This window comes from Pinus tabuliformis, chromosome 6, assembly GCF_031772625.1.
Source record: "Pinus tabuliformis cultivar Carrire ecotype Pingquan chromosome 6, CPIR1, whole genome shotgun sequence".
NCBI classification, from domain to species: Eukaryota; Viridiplantae; Streptophyta; class Pinopsida; order Pinales; family Pinaceae; genus Pinus; species Pinus tabuliformis.
The window spans coordinates 883,950,315-883,966,733 of record NC_142292.1 but is presented as its reverse complement, the minus strand read 5'-3'; positions in this window follow the sequence as shown (position 1 = coordinate 883,966,733).

Genomic DNA, 16,419 nt, shown 5'->3' with positions numbered 1-16,419 from the left:
CCTCTTTTGAGGGTTGTCCCAACACAACACACCATCAAACAGTCCCTTCCTCCTATGCCCCTCCAGCAAGGCACTGCGGCCTTCACTCCAGCATCTCGGTGCTATTGAAATACCTTCAAAACAAGCCTACGAGGAGCCTCCTAAACTCGACATAACCTCTAGCACTTTGATGCTTGAGACATCCCTGTTCTCAAACCTGTTTTCACCCTCAAACATCCCTCAATCCAATCCATACTCCCCATAGCATCTCGGCCTCCATCTGGGCTCTCCACGCTGTCCTGAGGTGACCTTACCACGTTGTCTCAAGTCCTCTTCTTGCTACGGCTAGGGCATAGAAGTATCTCTCTCCACGGACTCGTTCTTATGAGGCAAGTATTGCTCTCTTTTGGATGATCAAAATGAGACCTTACATCTCTTATATATAGCCTTTCAAGGCCTCCACGAAAACAAATTGAACTGACACATCTAATTGTGATTTACTTCAAGTCGACCTACTTGAAAAATCCATAATTACCATGTCAACTTCAAAATTCATTTTCTCCCAAACAACAACTCAGATTCAGATGATTTTCAATGCATTGGAATTGTGTTTCCGATCACTATCATCCTCATCCATCACATGTCGTGAAATCATCATGGTTTTGTCCCAAAACATGATGGGTGCCAAAACCGCCAAGCTTGGTCCTCAAGCCCACAAGACCATTTGTGGCGCTTTGACCTCCAACCCTCAAATGTTAGGGCTTGGAGTACCTCCCAAGCTACACAAGAAACAAAATTAGCTAAGTGTTGGAAAAGGTCAGCTTGTGAGGCAATGAGATAGATTATGATTTTGTAGAGATTGTTCAAGTTCAACAAACATTATATTTCTTCTCTATTTTCTAATCTAATGCAATATATAGATAGGAAGGGTTTTGAGCAGCAAGCTTTCCCCTTAGAGAAATCTATGAGAATATGAGATTGAATCTTGTCTCATGTTTATTTTGTGATTTTTCAATCGATTAAATTTCTTTCTACTCATGAGTAGCGTAGATTCAAGTCTTCTGTTTTAGTAAATTACATTAGCAGTTTTGAATCTACAAGGAATTTCTACATGGTATCATAGCTAGATTTATAGAAATTTCTACGTGGTATCATAGCTAGATTTGTAGAAATTTCTACATGGTATCATAGCAGGAAAAACTATCAAAGCAGAATTCACATTAGATCAGGAATTTTGAATTGCAGTTTGATGGAGCTCTAGTTCAGGGTAGATCCTTAAGACCCTATGTGCAGACTTCTTAATGGAGCTAAAAGGCTGCTAGTGGGAATATCAGTGAGCCAATGTTTAGTGACACAAAAAGGATTTGTGATAATTGACATTGGTAGATTGAGGATCAGAGATAATTCTCACAAGGAGATTGAGAATCAGAGGGAGTAAAGTTTTAGAGGGAGCATCCGTATGGAAGCTAGTACTTCAGGATATGGGGAGATCATACTTATTATTGCATTCGTTGCAACAACAATGTAGAAGCAACAGTTGAGCAGTCGTAATAGCAGTATGAGTGGATCAAATTTATCCATGCCTGCAACTATACCTCCAAGAGTGAGGTGGAGCGATGTAGATCCTTTTCCAAGAGCTGCAAAAATTTGGGCAGGGTTCATGGAGGTGTGTTTGTCTCATGTATCATTAGCCTTTCTATATGGGCCCACAATAATTAGTAGCACGAGAATCAATGTCAATTAGATATTGATGAGTGCACAGGAGTTTTAACAGTAGAGCAGGAGGCTCAGTGATAGAGTCAGCAACAACATAGTTTTCCCATTAGACAGTTGCCGACACATTTGATTCATTTTATTTTTTATTCTTTTCCGTTGCAGATGTTGCAGTAACAACACCAAAAGTGAGAGGTCTTGCATGCAATACATTCTAAAGGTGTTGGATCAGGGGAGAATTGAATCCCTTTCTAGTTGAGAGGGAGTGTTGAAAATGCAACAAGAGAATCCTGACTAAATTTTCCCTTGAATTAAATTAGGAGGAAAATTGCAATTCCACATCACAAGGCAACTTGTACAAGTTAAATAAGTTAATTTGCTTAGTTGGTTTAGTTAATTTGATTTGAGGGCCAAACTTGAGTCATTTAGAGTGGTTCCTGTTGGCTTAGGGGGTCTTGACCCAGGTTCAGAGTTAGTTGCACCAAACAAATCCTTACACTACTTGCACTTTCAACATCAATCCGTAGTGCGTGGACTGAAGTCTCACCCGGAGCAGTATGGGTGGATGCTGGAACCAAGTTTCTGCACCCAAAGGTCAGTGTGATTTCCTTTTATGACCGAGATCTGCCTCTGCGCAGATCCATAAGACCTTATGGCCTATCACTGTAACTTCCCTTAAGTGACCTCTAAACCTCCACAAAGGTCTATGACCGACTGTTGCGGACCCTGAACCGGCTAATCAGCTATTTACACGCACCCTACTTTACCCTTAGATAAGTGTTTACTCGGATCTACCTAAGTGTTCAATAACTAAAAAAAAAGTGCTATGATCTTCACGTAATCAATTAACATTAATTGTGTTCAGATATTAAGACAGATCAAGCAAAATCACACATCAATGCATCATTATTTCATAAAGACATTATCCATCACGGCATATATCGCATTCATACATAACATAAGTTAAGAGATAAAACACAAGAATTTCTGCAACAGTATTCTTTATTGATCTTCAATATAGTTTTACAGAATCAAACTTCCCTTTGCACTCACCTACAGGGGTCCGCGCACTCAGTTGCGGACACTACTCTAGGCCTCTGCGCACTCAGCTGCAGAGCCTTTTCCCCTCTAAGGCTACTTCTTTGCACTACCCTTCTTCCTTCGTACCCATAGAAAAACTTAGATTAATTTTTCTTGGACTCTTTAAGACACACCTATTTATACAATCCCATAGTCCAGAGACCATAGGTAGATCTTCAAAAATTGACTCAAGCTTACATAAAGGAGGGTAAAAACCCTCTTTGACTCTTAACTAGCTATGTGCTTCGTGACCACAATTTGTGGATACTTTACATCTTTTTACATCAAAACTTGGGCTTTTGCCCCAAAACTGACCAAGGGGACCCCATCCCAACAGGCCCCTAACACAAAGGTCATGACTCGCCCTCGAATCACTTAGCTAGCGTGGTGATCCTGCTGCAAAGATCCCCCAGCTCTACCTATACAACCACTACTTCATCTGTGCTCTGTGTGGCTGCATGCTTTACTTGCTCAACCAACTTCTTTGTGGCTGGTCCTTCGCCGACTCACTTGATCTTCTGCTATGTAAGCTACAAGTTCACCAAATTTTCTTGTATGTTAGCCGAAACTAGGTAGGCTTCGTCCAACCGAGGACCCAACCGTTCCTTAAGCACGACCTCTTTTTTTCTGCGCTACTTCCACTTGTGTAAGGAGTTTCTTTGCCTCTTATAACTTGGCGAGGCGTTGCACTGTAGCAATGGAGCGCGTCATCACCCTCACTCTGTCGTACTACTACTGGAGCTCGCAGATCTATGTATTTAATATCTGCAGGGTGGGATCTTCCTACAGGGTCGTCACCACTTCCATGGCCTGTTCAAACAAAGATGTGTAGTCAACAACCGCGACATCCACAGTAGCTATCCCTTCCTTAACAATAGCTTCGCATTGTTCCCTAACTTCTGGTGGAGTCGAAGGATGTGACTTAAGCTCCAGTTCTGAGATTTTCATATTAAGTTCAAACTGAAATTTGGCCACCTCTGCCTTAGCATCGCGGATTCCTGTAGCAAGTTTCTGGATCTTGGCCTCTAGTTGCGCTTCCTCAGGGATGTGCAATTCTGGCACTGTTCGACATGCATTTGAAACTACTACTGCCAGCTGGGCGTTCAGCTCCATGATCGTATCTCTTTCTTTTAGAGCCTTTGTCTCTTCAACGAACATTTGTTCATTGTTCACCTTGTACTCGCTGATTAAACTGAGAGTGTGCTAATCCTGCGCTCTCAACTCCGCTGTCACACCTGTTTGCAGCGCATGAAGATATTCGTTAGGGAGCACTGCAATGTTGAGGCCAATGTTCTTTAGAGTGCTAACGACGATATTGTCATCGACCAATTCCGCGCTCAAGGATCCTTTTGACATCACGACCGTCGTGAGATCCACTGTCCTAACCAACTCCATAGCCTAACTTGTTCCTGGTGCCAGTCTCATCTGTGCGGCACTCACCTGTCCTGCACCCACCTGTATCCTACTGGTCGGATCTACAGTTCGCATAGATCCTTTTGAACAATGCCCAAAGACTGCATATACTATTGCTCGAATTTATGCAATAGTTCGGAGGTAGTGTCACGCACTTTGTCCCCGATCTCGTCGAGATCGCCCTATCGTCAGTGTAATGGGATCCAACGGTGGATTACTTGCCATTGTCTTCTGCTGGGGCCCCTCATGTTGTTGTTATTTGTACCTCCTTACCCGAAATGGAGTGCTCTACTCCTCATCACCTCCACCACCCTGCGCTTATTGCTCTTCCTCCTCAGTCTGGGGTGAAGGGGATTGATTGCTTCGATCTGGGGCGAAGGGGATGGACCGCTTCACTCGGTCTGGGGCAAAGGGGATTGACTACTTCCTCCTCGGTCTGGGGAAAAGGGGATTGAGCAAATGCCTCTCATAATCCTTGATAGCCAACTTCATGTGAAGAGTATGAAAAATATTTGTGAACTTAGGCAAATCTTAGTCCCTTCCCTGCCACAGTGTGGTCCACTTTATGTATTTATCTTCATATCTCCCTACAGGTTAATATTGTTCCTTGATGGTGTCTCGAAAAAAATTACAAGTGGGTGTGGCTGAAAACAGTGAGGATTCCCTTTTATCCTTCTATTCACAGTAGGTTTCCCACCAGCCCTTGACATGGGGAGGAAACTTTGAGGAGTGAAAAAATAATATTTTCCCGATTGGAAAATTCATGAACAAAAAAATATCCTTCCAACAGATTTAACCATTTATCTATGATGTTGCATCTATCTGGCCTTCAAATATGGGAATGTTAAAATTTACTTATATCTTAAAGGGAGTGGCACCTCCAAAGTGACAGTTGGATGATGATGCGTTGCCTTTGGGTAGTCGTCGAAGGATCTGGGCAAAATTATCCATTATCGCGTGTAGAAATTTTGAATAATATGACACATATTCAATGGAGATTATCCTGATCATGTACTATTGCGGAATACATACACAATACATAAGCTCCTCTATGTTGATCATCAATTTACAGAAGCAGAAACATTCACAGGCACACATAGAAGCATCAATCAAACTCATTAACACAATATGTATCCCGGGGAAAGCATCTCGCTAAAAACCCCAACTATCTGTATATTATATTGATTGAATCATGTAACATTACAAAGTACAATGCTTATCACAAGAAATCCAGTACCAGCTCCACCTGTTACACACAATACAACTCAGATTTGATCTCCAAATCTATTCCACTGCTTGCCTGCCTCCACTGCTCAATGCCTGCTCAAGAACTGATGAGAAATGGCTTCCCAAACTCATATTTCACCTCAAAATAATCACTCACACTTTGTTGGACGTGAGCAAAGGCTACAATACTGGGCAAATACGTGAGCAAACTCATTGGCATACTCAATCCCTTGATTGTGCAAGATCTGGTGCACAACTATAGTCACAACTGATAGCAATCTGATTCTCTACCACCTGTCCCTATTGAACTGAACATGCACTGACATGCAACTGAGTTAACTGATGTATTCATTAGTTGCATCATGAGTTAATAATTAGTTTAACAACTCCTCATTAGTCTATCTGCAGTTAGACTAACTACAACTAGTTTAACCAAGTCAAACTGAACACAACTCCATTAACTCCACAATCAACTCCACCAAACTCAACTGATTGAGTTCTAACTGAAGTCATGCATGCAACAACTCAACTGACTCATAAGAAAAGCGTATTTCCTTCTGACAGCTGCATGTTCCACCTCTGTAGCTCAAACTGAAGTGCTCCAAGAGAATAAGATCAAGTTTATAGTCCAAATATTATTATGAGACAATAATATTTGACTTTTCTATTTTTGACAGCTAGTCTAAAAATAGACTTTGATCACTCACACTGTGATCACTCACACTTTCATCAAAAATAGAATTCCATCTATTTTTTCCCAACTTGACCAATCATCCATAAACAGCAACCTGCAATCCATAGACATGATCCATATGTCTAAAAATAGACATAGTCTAAAAATAGACTTGCGCCAAAAATAGCCTGCGGGCCCACTTAGTGAAGGCGACTCTTTTCACTAAGCTCCATCATCTTGTTGCATTCTCAACAAGCATTTCTTGTTGCACACTTTTCAACACTCCCTCTCAACAATAAAGGCTTCCTCTCAAACCCGATCCTGAAACTCTGGAATGTTCTCCATGCAACACATCTGGCCGGTCCACTTGCTCTGTCATCAAAGTCTCTGACTGCTATTGCCTCTGTCGACTGAAACTCTGCATCTCTGTACTCTTCAGTATCTGACTGCTCTAGCCTCTGTCACTTTGATCTCTGACTGCATCCGTGCTGCTGCTGGTTCTATCTCCCAGCATTGCGTCCGCACTGCACCTCCCAACTGACCTCCCTGTTGGGATAGAAACATCCTCTGATGCTAAAGCTCTATCTGCTGCTGACAAGTGCTCCCTCTCTGACATCTGTGCTACTGCAACATCTCCATGCATCTCGCACCATTGCACACCTCTCTGTGCCACCTAGCACTGTGCAAAACACTTGTGCCTCTCGCATTGCTGCAGCCTGCTAGCTATGCGCTGTCCTGGGATTCCCTGCACTGTCGCTCTCTCTGCCGCTCCATCCGCATCTGTCTCTACCCAATCAATCAGTTCCTGCTACTACACATTTGGGGCTCCCGTAGCAAGGTCTCATCCAAGAGGTTGGGTACCTCAAGGATCCTGCCCCTCCTCCTTGGGACAATCAATCCACATCACCCCACCTCCTACCTGGAGGTATGCCTGCATGCGATCCTTCAGCCCATCTGGCTCGAAGTTTCCCCCTACTGGAGGTCTCTGGATGAGTAGATGTCTCTACTCTATCTCCTCTCAGCTTCCCTTGTTGTGGCTCCTCCACAACCTCCTGAAGCTGCTGCACCAATCGTGGCTCCTCCACAATCGTCTGAGACTTCTTCTGGCTCTGCATGTTGAGAGGTAATATACGCTCCCTCTCAACCACCAAGTCTCCATCAGTTGCCTCGCTGCTCAAGGCTTTGCATGCATCTTGAACCTCAAGAGCATACAGGGTCTTGACCCATGAACCAATCTGCTTCACCTATCTAGTGATGATGTGTCTAAGGAAAACCTTTCCCTTACTAAAGACCACATCATAGCCTCTGTCTTCCAACATCGCGATCGACACCAAGTTTCTCTTTAGTCCTGGTACATACTTGACATCGGTCAAGGTAAGGCGAGCTCCATGCTCCCTCTGAAAAATAACTGTGCCTACACCTGAGACACTATACTTCTCATCATTACCCATCCCTATGAGTATCTGGAGATCTTTCTCCTCCAAAGTACTGGACAAACTTTTGTCACCGGTCATGTGGAAAGAAGCTCCACTGTCAAGAAACCAACCACTTCCCACCATGGATGAAACCATGCATGCGAAGAGTGTGAAGTCCAACTCAAACTGTGAAGCAAGTGAGGCTGCCTCACCTTCAGATCCTTCCCCGGATCCCTTCTTGGACTTCTTCTTTGGGCAATTAGTAGCATAATGACCAAACTCATGACAACGAAAGCATCTCACCTTCACCTTGTCAACCTTCTTCCCATCATTGGAAGAACAAGATTCGGAAAGAGAAACCTTCTCCTTCCCCTTCTTCACCTTACTCGCTAAGGCACAGTTCTCCTCATCCTGCATGGATGAAGAACCGTCTCTGGTGCTCCGTCTAATCTCCTCCTGCATCAAATCCGACCATAGTCGTTCCCAATTTGGCAATTTCTCCCTTCCATTCACCGAGTCCTGGTAGCTATGCCAACTCTTAGGAAGGTCAAGGAGTGCTAGACTCACCATCCTCATCCAACAGTCACCCCCACACTTCCCAACTCATCCCGGCATCGGGTGAACTTCGTGAGATACTGGGGCATACTGTCTCCATTCTCACACTGAATGTTTCTGAGTTTTATCTCTTGCTTTGGAATTAAATTCGAATTCCACCAGCTCAAAACTCAATCGCTTCCAATCTAGAATTCGTGAGAACAAAGTATTTCTTGTACAGAGATCGACTGTATGGGCATTCACCGGATATCTCACCTTCCAAAAGAAGGATGAATCCAGAGGCTATCTAGCCCGATTACAGACTCTGCCTAAAGAAATAAAATGTAAACACTTCCTGAATAGTAGATCAGATGATCAATCCTCGCTTGATATCCTGTAAAAATCTCTTCTACAAATCAAGCAGCTCTGATACCATGTAGAAATTTTGAATAATATGACACATATTCAATGGAGATTATCCTGATCATGTACTATTGCGGAATACATACACAATACATAAGCTCCTCTACGTTGATCATCAATTTACAGAAGCAGAAACATTCACAAGCGCACATAGAAGCATCAATCAAACTCATTAACACAGTATGTATCCCGGGGAAAGCATCTCGCTAAAAACCCCAACTATCTGTATATTATATTGATTGAATCATGTAACATTACAAAGTACAATGCTTATCACAAGCAATCCAGTACCAGCTCCACCTGTTACACACAATACAGCTCAGATTTGATCTCCAAATCTATTCCACTGCTTGCCTGCCTCCACTGCTCAATACCTGCTCAAGAACTGATGAGAAATGGCTTCCCAAACTCGTATTTCACCTCAAAATAATCACTCACACTTTTTTGGACGTGAGCAAAGGCTACAATACTGGGAAAATACGTGAGCAAACTCATTGGCATACTCAATCCCTTGATTGTGCAAGATCTGGTGCACAACTATAGTCACAACTGATAGCAATCTGATTCTCTACCACCTGTCCCTGTTGAACTGAACATGCACTAACATGCAACTGAGTTAACTGATTTATTCATTAGTTGCATCATGAGTTAATAATTAGTTTAACAACTCATCATTAGTCTATCTGCAGTTAGACTAACTACAACTAGTTTAACCAAGTCAAACTGAACACAACTCCATCAACTCCACCAAACTCAATTGATTGAGTTCTAACTGAAGTCATGCATGCAACAACTCAACTGACTCATAAGAAAAGCGTATTTCCTTCTGACAGCTGCATGTGCCACCTCTGTAGCTCAAACTGAAGTGCTCCAAGAGAATAAGATCAAGTTTATAGTCCAAATATTATTATGAGACAATAATATTTGACTTTTCTATTTTTGACAGCTAGTCTAAAAATAGACTTTGATCACTCACACTGTGATCACTCACACTTTCATCAAAAATAGAAGTCCATCTATTTTTTTCCAACTTGACCAATCATCCATAAACAGCAACCTGCAATCCATAGACATGATCCATATGTCTAAAAATAGACTTGCGCCAAAAATAGCCTGCAGGCCCACTTAGTGAAGGTGACTCTTTTCACTAAGCTCCATCATCTTGTTGCACTCTCAACAAGCATTTCTTGTTGCACACTTTTCAACATCGCGTTCCTCTATTGCTCGAGGAATTCCTCTAGCAATATTTTGAAATGATTTTTTGCTCCCATGTCTTTCTTTTGTTCTACCATGGGAGGTTTTCGGGGTTTGCAAGGCTGGTCTTGCAAAGCTTCAATCAGTTCGAGCCCTAACTCCTTATACCCTGACCTTGTTGTGGAAATGCAAATAAAAAAGAAAGAAAGAGTAAATCGCTCTGATACCGCTGATCCAGACTTATGCATGAGAGCAGCAGAATACATATATAAACTTAAAAATAGAGATGCAGCAGAAATAAATCTTCATGTCATTCATATCAAAGAACTAAAAGATGCTTACAAGAAGAATGAAAATAAACTAGCTCGAGCAATGGTAGCTTATCTATGAGAATAGATGTGAGGGTTGCATGCTTCCCAATTGTGTTACAATGAGGCTTAAGGGCCTTTTTATTATTGAACAACAAAGGGAAACCATAAACAAGCAAAACCCCAACCCCAGGAGATGGAACACCAAGAGTTTGTGGGCCCCATTGGGGTTAGTTTGGCATCCAACTTCCCAACATCGTAACTTGGTCATGTGATCTTTGTTTGGCATGTACGATACCTCGTTGGAAATACCTCTTCAAATAGTTAAGGATTTATGGTATCTTACAACTCTGGGCCTACTGCGAACCTAAAAAAAAGGTTGTTTAGGGGGGTCAAAATAGCTCCGAAAGTTTAGGACCTGAAAAACTACTAAAAATATTAAATGCTTCTATAATCAAGGAAATTGATGAAACCGACTGGAGGTCTAGGTGGAATAGGAGGGTGGCCACCAATATCTACCTGGAACATATTGCCCCTGGAAATGGGGTGGACCATCCCGCGCAGGTGCGGAAGGTCTGCGTAAGAGGTTCCAGAGCGGAGGTGTCTCACCAGGACAACGACCCTAAGCGAGAAAAACCTATGGTATCCCCATCCTGCAATTGTCCCTAAAGCTAAGTTTTAAATAATGTTGTTAGTTCATCCATGACTTTTCTTGCGATTTTGTTGTAATGTTTTTATTATATATGGTAAAGTATGTTGATTAGGTAATGCCAAGGTCAAGCCAAAGTAGACTTCATAAATTTTTTGTAAATTTTGGACAAGGCAGAAGAATGGAAGTAGAGTGATGGACAAAAGACTAATAAAAACCTAGTTTTACTACAGCTGGTATGGTTTCCAGGCTGACCAACTTGTAGATGGTGTATTTTTTTTTTTTTAATAGAAATAGAAATCTCAATACTTACTTAAAAAAAAAAGTTTAAATTATTTGGATATAATTTTTTTTAATTATTTGAGTTGTTGACATCTAATCATAGGGATTGGGTGAACAATTGTAAATAGTGTAAATAAATAATAAGAGAAAATGGAGAGTCATTGGGAGATGAAACTCAACAGTCACTCCCTCATGTATATAAATATGAACAGCCTAAATGAATATACATAATCTCATTTGAGGAGTTACCTCCTAGCCTAACATGGTATCAGAGCCAGCTCCATTTTTGGCATTGCAGTTTTCCATTGTAACTCCCTTCTACCATTTTTCAGAAATTTGTCCTACAATCTACCATATTCTTCAGTTCTCTGCCCTCTGCTGTCTCTAGCCTCCGCTAGCAACTCTCTGTTGTGTAACAACCCCTTTCCATGCTATCATTGTTTCCATATGACCCTCCTCTCCACATTATCGTTGCTCCATACGGCCCCTCCTTTCATAAGCAGACCAGTGTTTCCAGGATAATGGATGAGAACACATCATATTTCTTATGTTGAATTCCAACAGCTTCTCCATGTACATTGCTCATTCCAGGCTTCCTTGTCTTTGTTGCTTCCTTGTCTTTTGACTGGTTTTTTTTGGACATCTTTGTTGCTTCATCTAGTGTCATATCCATCTTTTTCTCAATCAATGTAATTGTATCAGCAATAATCACTCGCATGCTCGCCATTATATTCCGCATATGTTATTAAAACCTAATCAAATATCGATACAAAACTTGATAGAGGTAGCTTTTGCTGCTCTTCCTCCCACATTGTCGTTGCTCCCTCCAGTACGCTTCTCCCTCCATACTGCATTTTTTACCAGAACTGCATTCTTGACCAGAATTGCACTTTTCTTTCTTCAGAATATTGCTATTATAGTGCAGTTTTTTTTTCTTTAACACCAGAAGTGAAAATATTTTATATATTGGCAACAAAAGTCTATTTTTTACAGTGCCCAATTTATTTTTTAAATGCATTCATTGATATCTATTGTGGGAGTGCTTCTCACAGGCAAGGAGAACTATCCAGAATGGTCACGGAAAATCAAACACACTCTCATTTTTAATGAGTTGTGGAAAGGAGTGTGTGTTGTAGACGGAGACAAAGAACCAGAACAACCTACCTCAGACAAGGAATTCGCCATTTGGGAAACTAAGAATAGAAAGGCTTATGCCTTGATTGTAGCATCAGTAAATGAAGAGGCGAGTCGCCATATTTTGCCATTTTCAAATGTTTTTGAAGCCTTACAAAAACTTAAGGAACTCTATGGCTCACACTCTGCACTTGAAGTTGTTCAACTCATGATTAAATTGTTCAGCCTTGAATTACAAAATGATGATCCTCTTGCTCTTGCATCAGAAGTAAAATATATTATGCATGATATCAACATCACTAATGTTGAACTGGACATTCCTCTGATAGCTTTTGTCAAGGCACTTTATCCCACTTACTCAAATTATCTTGAGTCATTGCAAGCAAATGGAAACCTCAAAGAAATTACCTTTGACTCCCTTGTGAAAAAATTTGTTGAAAGAGAGAAAGCTTTTGGGAAGAAAAAAGCTCCTCAATCTTCTGAAGAGATTGTGTGTCTTGCACATAAAGAGAAGAATCTTGCTCAAGATTCTTCCAGAGGAAGAGGTGGTCGAAGAGGAAGAGGAAGAAGAATTTCAAAGGCAGGGGGGGTAGACACCCTCAAGGAGAAAAGTCAGATTTGCATTGCATATGTTGCAAAAGAAATGGATCACATGATGCATCCACATGCAAGTTGCCTTGGGATAGAATTGAGTAGGAAAGAAACAAACCCAAAGGTAAAACTAATGACAAAGAGAAAGTTAAAGCACTTGAATCCACTCACTATGTTGTAGCACACTGTAATATTGGAGTAAATGAAGACTTATTTAATGCTTCACTTGCTTCTTGGAAAAATGATTGGTTGCTTGATTCAGGAGCAACTTGCCACATGACCTTTAGAATATATTTTTTTGAAGAATTTACTGACAATGTTGATGGAGCAGTATACTTTGCAGACAAATCAAAACTCAAGCCATTAGGGCTTGGCACAATCAGGCTCAAATTGCCTGGTCTTCCAGACTTTCTTCTACATCATGTTTTATATCTCCCACAACTGAGGAGAAACTTGTTGTCCTTGGTCCACATCCACCAGCAAGGACACTCCATTCATATGTTTGATGGCAAGGTTGAGGTGAGAAAAGCATCAGATCACTCACTTGTCATGACGGGGATAGAAGAAGAAAGGCTTCTCAAGCTGCAAGGTACCTCTGCTCGTGCACAAAATTTCTCATACAATTCTCATTATGAAGAAGGTACATTTCCATCAAGTTTATTATGGCATGCTAGATTTGGACACTTGAACTATGACAACCTCCACTTGTTGAAGAAAAATGGTGTTACTGGTTTGCCTACAATTCCTAGGAAACTTAAGCAATGTGATGCTTACATTCTAGGAAAGCATAGCAAACAGTCTTTTCATGATTCACATTCCATAGCACATAGAAAACTTGAACTCATTCATTCATATTTATGTGGTCCAATGCCTGTTCCATCTGCAAATGGAAATAAATATTATATGACATTTATTGATGACTACACCATAATGTGTTGGGTTTATTTATTGAGGAACAAATATAATGCTTTTCAAACATTCAAGAACTTTCATACATGGATTGAAAATGATGCACAATCTCATATTGGCTCCATTCACACTGACAATGGAAAATAATACACTTCAAATGAATTTGAAAACTATCTTCACCAACATGGGATCAAACATAAAAAATTGTGCCTTATAATCCCCAACAGAACGGAGTAGCTGAAAGAATGAATAGGACAATCTTAAATATGGTGTGCTCCATGATGTTTTTCAAGAATGTAAAATTGATGTTTTGGGTTGATGCAGTTCTATGTGCTATATATGTAAAGAATAGATGTCCATATAATGCTATCAGAAAAAAGACTCATTATGAAATGTGGTATGGTCACATTCCTTTGGTAAAGAATCTTAGGGTGTTTGGCTCCACATGTTATGCCTTGATACCAAAGGTACATAGAAACAAACTTGGTGCAAGGAGTCGTAAGTGTATCCTCCTTGGGTATTCAAACACCTCCAAAGCATACCGTCTCTATGATGAAGTCAATAAAAAGTTTGTTGTATCTAGAGATGTAATCTTTCTTGAATCATCCAAAGCTAACAATGTTGTTGAGCGAAAACTTGATCGTTTGGATAGATTCACAAATGACAAATCATTTCCAGAATTTGATAATCATATTACACATCTTGAAGGGGGGATTCCTATACTAGATCAACCTGTGGAATCTTCTTATGAAGCAATCTCTCCCCCGCATGAAACTTGATGATACTTTGAGTGATGTGATTGAAAAAATTGGGAGACTAAATCTTGATTCAGTGCCAACTCAATCAATTGAGCAGCCTGGACCATCTCAAAAAGGTCCCCCAAAGTGGCTGACAAAAACACTTGAAACTGTTCATCCTGATGAGGTTGGAAAGACAAGAACTAGAAATTCAATCTAGCAAAATGGAGGTGATGTAGATGACTCCGTTTCACCTGTTGATATGGATGTTTCTTATGATTGTGAATTGAATTTGTCTACATATTTTGAACCAAATTCCTTCAAAGAAGTCACTTCTCATTATGAATGGAAAGAAGCGATGCAAAAGGAGTATGATGCCTTGATAAAGAATGACACTTGGAAGCTGGTTGATCCTCCATTGGGAACCAAACCAATTGGCTGCAAGTGGGTCTACAAGAACAAGTATAAAGCTGATGGTTCACTTGAAAAGCACAAAGCCAGGATTGTGGCAAAAGGTTTTGCACAGAAGGAAGGGGTCGATTATGAGGAGACTTTTGCCCCCACGGAAAAATGGGCTACCATCTGGACACTCTTTGCCCTAGCAGCTCACAACGGTTGGAAAGTCCATCAAATGGATGTAAAAACTGCTTTCTTGAATGGAGATCTAAAAGAGAATGTTTTTATGTCCCAACCTGAAGGATTTGTTGTGAAAGGACATGAACATAAAGTATGAAAACTTGTGAAATCCTTGTATGGCCTCAAACAAGCACCACGAGCCTGGTATGAAAAACTAACTGAGCATCTTTTGAAACTCAATTTCAAACATTATGATCTTGATGATGCAAATTTGTTTGTCAAGAAAGTTGGCAAAACAGTTGTATATCTTGTGGTATATGTAGATGATCTTTTCATGATAGGGAACAATGAGAGCTGTGTTGCATCCATAAAGAAGGAATTGAGGAAAGGTTTTGAAATGACTAATTTGGGTTATGTTCATTACTATCTTGGTATTGAAGTAACTCAGCATCCGAAGTCCATATTCCTTTCTCAAAATAAGTACATCGGAGATATTTTGAACAGGTTTGGCATGGCTGAATGTAATCCTCTAACTACTCCAATGGAATAAAACTTAAAACTCACATCCATTGAAGGAAAATAATTTGAGGATGCAACAAAGTATAGACAACTTGTAGGAAGTCTCAACTACATGACTACTACCAGACTAGACATTTCATTTGTTGTTGGAATCCTCTCCAGGTTTATGCAAAAGCCTTGTACGGGACATTCGTCTGCTGCAAAAAGAGTTCTAAAGTACTGTTTAGTCAATTTAACGTCTTAAATTGCTCTACATAAATTATCAATCCGGGTATCGTAAACTGATGAAGTGTGGTGCACTATATGTGCTTAGTTAACCTTTCTCTTACTTCGTTGTTTTATAGTTTATGTTCAACTCTTCCTAAAACTCTGCTTCAAACACATGTGCTGTGTAAAGCACGATTAAGAAGTAGTCAGAAATAAGTCCAAAAAGTAATCAAGCTCTAAGGTGACAAGTAAGAAAAACCACTTTAAAGACCAGTTATAATGTTAAACTCTTCCTAAAACTCTGCTTCAAACACATGTGCTGTGTAAAGCACGATTAGGAAGTAGTTAGAAATAAGTCTAGAAAGTAATCAAACTTTTAAACTTGCAAAGAAAGAGCTTGAAAGAAATAACTTGAAATGAAACTGAAAACAAAGAACTTGAAATGACTTGAAAGTAAATGACCACTTCCAATGGCACTAGACACCATTCATGCTGCTGCAAATAAAAGAAAAGAAAGTCACTTTTAAAACCAAAGATAAAGATTATCTCTCTCTAACTCGATGCTTCTAAGCACATGTACTGTGTAAAGCACGGATAGAAAGTAGCTTAAGTTGAATTAGAAAAGTGAGAAAAATCTGCTTTAAAGACTAATGATAATATTTTGCTCTTTCTAATTCTCTACTTCAGCCATATGTACTATGCAAAGTATGATTAGAAAGTAGTGAAAGATTAGTCTAAGAAGCACTTAAAACCAAAAATCTACTTTAAAGACTAGTAATAATATTTTGCTCTTTCTAACTCTCTACTTCAGCCATATGTACTATGCAAAGTATGGTTAGAAAGTAGTGAAAGAACA